We start from the raw sequence: 7,166 nt of genomic DNA, 5'->3' as shown, positions 1-7,166 counted from the left end.
ATATATATAATCATAAAATTATTTATAATTATATATAATTATATGCATAATTATGTTAAATTATTATATATATATTATTATATATATATATATATATTATAATATATATGAAATTGTACATATAATTATATATGATTATATATAAGTAACATATTAACATGTATGGACAAATTTCATAGATAATTATATGTAATAATGTAAAATTATATATAATTTTATATAATTTTACATAATTATATATGAAATCTTTTTTATTCGGAGATGGAATATATCCAGACATATATATTTATATATATTTTTTAACATTAAAAGTATGTGCGTAGAAAATGAAAGTTATTTAAACACGCATTTTACAAAAATTTAATATTTATCTGACATATGCTCTATATACCTGACATTGCATCATATTTTCGCTTCATATAAAAAATTGTGAGTGCGTATGTAGAAAATTAAAGTTATTTTGCACGCAGGAGACATTAGTGAATATTACGAGGCCATCAGATTACGACTTGAAGGGCTACATACAAAAAATAGTGAAAAATATGATTTGATTGCACGCGTGCGGACGTGCAATCAAATCTGGGACCCGATTCCTGACGGTGTGCGACTGAGATGCGCATGCGAAGATCTATAATTCACGTTACATATACTATAGATTTCCGAATGCGTATTTTGCTCGCATATCGTCTGGAATCGAGCTCCTGGAAAGATTCTCATCAGTATGCTAAAAAGGATATTGGAGGATTCACATCACGTCCGATGTCCGATGTATAACGTCCGATATCCAATAAGAGGACAGTTTTCTAATGGAGAATTGAATTCTCTATTAGAAAGCTGTTCTCCTATTGGATATCGGATGTCGTACGTCGGACATCGGACGCAGTGTGAATCCTCCATATGCGCTTCGTGCGTGATGAAAATCAGCGCTCTCTCTGGAGAAACGTTGGAACTACAATACCGCTCCTCCTTACCGTAATGATGAGGAGTCCCAAATACACGTCCGCATGCGTGCAAGCAAATCGTATTTTTCACTATTTTTTTATCTAGCCCTTCAAATCATTATCTGATGGCCTCGTAATGTTCACTAATGTCCCCTGCGTACAAAATGACTTTTATTTTCTACACACTCATTCAGTATTTTTTATATGAAACGGAAATATGGCGTATAAAAAATAAATATAAAATTGTTTATTTTTTATACTATACTGGGTTGTTTTACATACATTAGCATATCTATATTTACTCTGTAAAAGCATTTTCAATTCTATGCAGCCGTCTGGAAGAATAGTGAAAAATAGATAATGTCGGTATTCAGCATCCCCTTAAGCTCTAAGCCGTAAGAAACTAACCAATCACAATCGATTATTTTCCTTATATTTGGTTGTGATTGGTCAATTTCTTACGGCTTCAGGCTTAAAACTTAAATTTTGTGGTTTAAGTTCTCATTGTAGACCACGCTTTAATTGACTTAAAGATGTCTTATGTCCCACTTTTGGACATGTGTGCTGTCTAGGATTTAAAATTATCACAATAAACATTAAGCGAATGATTTTTATAGACCTTATCGTTTCTTACGATATCTTGATATGTATAACACTAAAAGAGCTTTAAATATATATTCAATTATAAGATAAATAAAACCGTTGAAAGATATATAGATATATAGTACCTAAAATTACGTTAGGATCACATCTGGTCATAACATCATTTTTATAGTTGCATCTGTTGCTATTCCCACATACCTGTGATGTTTCTGTTTCTGGATTATGCTTTTGAAATGGGGTGTATATCAGTTGGACACGGGGCAATTGGACACAATCCAATCACAAGTCGCTGTTCCAAGGGACCCTACAAATGTCTCTAATCACACGGTGCTGTGATTGGCTGTGTCCAAATGCATCGTGTCCAAGTGCACCGCTCCCTTTGAAATGTATGTGAAATTAAAAGGAAAAAATAAAAATTTGTTAGAAATGTGGACTATCATAAGTAGGTCAGATCGAGGTTAATTTTATCGATTACATCGATTACGCGAGCAACCGATATCGATAGTAGAGTGGAGAGCGTGCGCAAGTTCGAGAGCACAAAGGGCGCAGGATCGGAAACGAGACCGATTCGGGAAACATCGAGAAGCTTCTAGAAGATCCGGAAGAAAAAGCTAAAAAAGCGATTCGAGACGAGAGAAGACACACTCTCACGAGCGCGGGGAAATCGAGAAGTCAATTGAGAGAGTTGTCGAAAAGTTGAATAAGAGTCGGAAGAGTCGTTAGATAATTGGCGGTATTTCGGTACGAAATCATAGTGTAAGTCGCGAGAAACGCTTTGTATAATTGCAGAACATAATAAATGTTTGGTGATTTGTCCAGAGACATTGGGATTCTCTCTTTATTAATATTCCCTGAAAGTCCTTAGTCCGGCAATTCGAACCGTTGAAGGTCGTCGGGACGGTTAGGAATATTTACAACAAGAAAGGAAATCGGGTAGAAATTTTAACAAAGAGAATTAGTGGTAGATAAAACTAAGGAATTTTTCTTACACACCTTTATAATCTGTTCCTGTTAAAGCTAGCTCTGGCATCCCTTAATTAAATATTACAAAGGGAATGAGTAAGATATAAATGTAAAGTAATTATGATTCCAAAATATGCTACAAGCAAATAAGTGCCTTACTTTGTCTTTGCTTCGCAAAATTATCATAATTGCTATCATCAGAGCAACTATTATCGCTAATAAGGGCTTTATCATTATTTTTATTTCCTGAAATGCATAATTTTCATTATTTAGAAACAAAAAATGGGAAATGTATATATGAAAACTTGTCATACTACATGCTATTAGGTGCGAATGAGTTTTAGTTGTATATAAAATAAAACGGACAACCTGTTTAGCAAATCTGCTATGCCAAAAGGGATACAACTCCACTTTGTCTTAATTAAATATAACACAGCAAACACAGATGTATATCTGTTACATTATCGTAATATATTGAAATGTAACACACCATATAACACGTATATAGATGACTGCTTGCCTACGTTCGCTTGTATACAGATGCACTAGTCAAATTCAACATCAAATTCACCTATCAAAATAGCTATGTAAAATGTTAAGTTAATAAATACAAAAATTAAAAAATGGGACCATACGTAATACAATAGATAAATGGTAATAGCGACGTCTGTTGTTATGTATTTGTAGTCGGTGTTGTAATGTAAATAAAAAAAAACATTTTAAAATAATTATACTAAAAAGTTGTTACTCAGAAAAATTGTCAATACAAAAAATATTAAAGAAGCAACTGAACAAAAATTGTATAACAGTTGGCTATTTACAAAAAAAAAAATACAAAGGATAAAAATTGTTATTTAAAAAAACTGTTATGCAAAGAACCTTTACAAAAAAATATAACAAACAAATCCTGTTAAAAGATATTTTACAAGTCTTTACAAAAATATTAATTTTGAGCTATAGCTATTTTGTACTTTCTACAAAAGTAATGATATAAAGAGGTTTACGCCAAGTGCGAATGATTAATCATTAACATTTCAGTTCTCACTTTTATAAATACAAATTCTTTTAACTATATAAATATTTAAAGTAGATAAATATTAAGAAAAACGTTATTATATAAAACTGTTTGTCGGAGAAGCTTCTATAAAAAATTTAATTTTGTATTTCTTCCAAAAATAATAATAAAAGAGATTTACATAACAACTTTCATTATTATACTTTTTGTTTTTTTAATTTTATGTTTCGTTATTTGTTATATATTACACAAATCATTAACATATAAAACATTAATATAAAATTTTAATATTGTATATGAAAAATAAATTTTATATATTATTAACATAAATATTTTAATATTAAATATGAAAAAATATAAAAATATGTATATATTAAATATTAAAAAATAAATAATTATAAATAGAATAATTTTGATAAAAAAATTATAGACTTATACAAAAAGCACTTGGCGTGCCTTTTTTTATTGATTAAACAGCTGTCTTATTAGGTACGCAACTAAGTTCCCGCTGTTTGTCAATAGATGGCTCCAGCAGTAAGTGCTGGTCGATTTTGACATATCCAAAACGTCATGAACCAAGCTTAGACATATGGTAAACAAACCGCTTTGACACGTTAGAGATTTTGTTTTGGCGTCATATATTTTTGGTTGTGTGAAAATGTTTGATTTTGTGCCAAATAACCATCATTTGCGGGAAGTGTTGATTTTCTTATTTCATTCGAAGAAAATGGCGGCTGAAGCGCATCGAGAGCTCCAAAAAGTTTACGGAGATGCTGCTCTAAGTGAAACAACGTGCCGTGATTGGTTTCGTCGCTTCAAAGACGGTGATTTCGATGTTGACGACCGTCCGCGTGAAGGAAGGCCAAAAACCTTCGAAGACGCTGAATTGGAGGCATTGCTCGATGAGGATCCGTGCCAAACGCAAGAACAGCTTGCTTCAGCATTAGGAGTTACCCGCCAAGCCATTTCCAAGCGATTGCATGCGTTGGGAATGATTCAAAAGCAAGGAACTTGTGTTCCTTATGATTTGAAGCCAAGGGACGTTGAGCGTCGTTTTTTCGCCTGTGAACAATTACTCCAGCGGCACAAAAAGAAGGGTTTTCTTCATTGTATCGTGACGGGTGATGAAAAATGGATTCATTATAGCAATCCAAAGAAAAGAAAGTCATGAAGACTGCCCGGTCATGCTTCTACGTCGTCGGCTCGGCCGAATATTCACGCTGCGAAGGTTATGCTGTGTATTTGGTGGGACCAGGTCGGTGTTATTTATTATGAGCTGTTGAAACCGAACGAAACCATCACTGGGGAACGGTATCGAATTCAATTGATGCGATTGAGCCGAGCACTGTGCGAAAAACGGCCACAATACGAGCAGAGGCACGAAAAAGTGATTCTGCTGCATGACAACGGTCGGCCTCATGTTGCCAAACCCGTTAAAACCTACTTGGAAACGCTCAAATGGGAAGTCCTACCCCCCTCCCCCCCGCCATATTCCCCAGATATTGCACCGTCCGATTATTACTTGTTCCGTTCGATGGTACATGGTCTGGCTGATCAGCAGTTCCGCTTATATGAAGACATAAAAAAATGGCTTGATTCGTGGATAGCCTCACAAGACGAACGCTTTTACCGTAACGGTATTCGAGCTCTGCCAGAAAGATGGGAAAAAGTTATAGCTAACGATGGGCGATACTTTGAATGATTCATTTGTAACCATTTTTTCACAATAAAGTTGCATTTTCATAAAAAAAACAGCGAGAACTTAGTTGCGTACCTAATAATATCTTGAGTTTCAAGATTTATAGGATCTTCTAAATCCATTACAATTCTTAATGAAATAAAATTTTCACTAATTTTCACTGTAGCACATTACACCTTTTGCTTAAGTCTTCTTCGAACACGTTTTAGCGACGACCGTCTTATTTATTGATATATATGTCAAATAAGATACTCTTAAATGATTATGAATACATATGTAGTAAGATAACCTTAAGACTATGCTCATGACTAATAAGCAACATTTATGAAATACATTTAGGCGTTCTAAAATAAGATCCGCCTTGGACAAGATACGCCTTTTGCTCAAGTCTTTGCTTATTCTTCGACTATGAATGTAGAGAACGCCTTAAGGCGAAACTTTAGGTAATCTTCGAAATAAGATTGGACTATGAATACCGGCTTTAGATGCGAGCGTGACGCGCGCGAATCCTGCGTCCCTGGCAGCGATTATGTGTGCTCGGTGAGAAACTCAAAAAGTCAGACTCGCGCAGAGTTGTAACGCGCGACAGTAACGAATTCTGTCGGAGGATGCACGGTAGAGGGTGCGATATCGTAGAAGGAAAGCGTCCACCCGCGGTGGAAGCTCCAGTGTAATCCGGCAAAAAGGATCTCGCAAACCGTCCTCACAATCGTCTGTAACATAGAGAAGGTGGAGATCCAAAATACCTCTTACGAGGCAAGCCAACGTGTCGTAGACACTCTAAAGGCAGTGACCCAACGTGCGAATGCACTCAAGAAAAAGGCATCGGAGCCGTCGCCCGCGTCGTCTTATATAGTCGCCGAACCGAAAATTAACCGCGAGCGACGGCCCGGCTGGGATCGCTGCCGCGTAACGGCGACGGCGTGAAGTAGCGGCGAGCGGTATCCGCGCGCGAGCGGATCGCGTCTGGCGCACGACCGCCCGCCGTGCTCTGTCCTTGCGGGTGACAGCATCCATACGGAACAAATATAATGAATATAAAGTATAATATGAAAGATTTATACAATGTCATAAATGTAAAGAATGTTAAGTAAACAGAAAGTACCATGCACATAAAAAGTGTATAAGATAAGAATATCTCTCAAGAAAAATGGTTGTGTCATTGTGCATCTCCTGGCAACAATAATTGCACATACAGGATGTTTATCTCAAGCGTTAATATATAAATATTAATACTTTAATACTAGAGCTGAATACGGAAAATTTATTATCCGGATTATCTGATATAATTATTATCCGACAACTCAAATCTGGATATTTGAATTATCCAGACAATCCGGATAATTCGGATAGTGAAATAACGAAAATAATCGAACTATCCTGATATCTGGACAATTCGAATCTTAATATGAAGAGAATGAAATGTATCTCAATCTACATATTCATAAACTCTAATCAAAATATCCACTGTAATAAGTCAAAGAGAAAAATGATTTCGAAACTGTACGGCCCAAAGTACCGCACAGAATGCTGCCACAAGACTTAGCCTGTGGCGACTCGTTTGTCTCTTACTTCGTCGTCTTGCGCGATATACGTTATTTGTACAACTATTGAATCTTGTACAGCTTTTTGCTATTTAAAATTTATCAATTATACACTACTTTACCTATTACAAATATATTACATATATTTATTTTCTTGTTTTCTATTACCATGTTATTATACAGAGTGTCCCGAAATTAAATTTGACAATTTCGGGAGCGTGTACGACAACGATAAACTAAGAAAAAAGTCGTTTAGATATTTGCTCGTTGTACCTTCACATTGGAAAAATCGCAAGAAAATAGTTTTATTATAAAACATAAAATAACATACAATTATTACATTTATTGATGCATATAAAAAAAATTGTTAGGCGTGAAATTCAGAGAACAAAGTAAATTGA

The 7,166-nt window shown here is 34.8% G+C and overlaps 1 protein-coding gene across 1 annotated transcript in view; it reads right to left on the bottom strand.

Moving 5' to 3' along the window:
- LOC116852622 overlaps nucleotides 1-3,320 on the bottom strand; it is a 19,101-nt gene extending 15,781 nt beyond the window's left edge. The window contains exons 1-3 of the transcript XR_004379803.1: nucleotides 2,877-3,320; nucleotides 2,667-2,753; nucleotides 1,670-2,576 (exon numbers count right to left, since the gene is read on the bottom strand). The gene's annotated coding sequence lies outside the window, so the exon portion shown is untranslated. The remainder of the gene's footprint in view (nucleotides 1-1,669; nucleotides 2,577-2,666; nucleotides 2,754-2,876) is intronic.
- Nucleotides 3,321-7,166: the final 3,846 nt, after the last annotated feature.

This window comes from Odontomachus brunneus, unplaced genomic scaffold (genome assembly GCF_010583005.1).
Source record: "Odontomachus brunneus isolate Ranch 3 - 2012 unplaced genomic scaffold, Obru_v1 Obru_scaffold_241, whole genome shotgun sequence".
Lineage (NCBI taxonomy): Eukaryota > Metazoa > Arthropoda > Insecta > Hymenoptera > Formicidae > Odontomachus > Odontomachus brunneus.
Note: the sequence above shows the minus strand (reverse complement) of the source record. Positions and strands in the feature narration are given on the sequence as shown.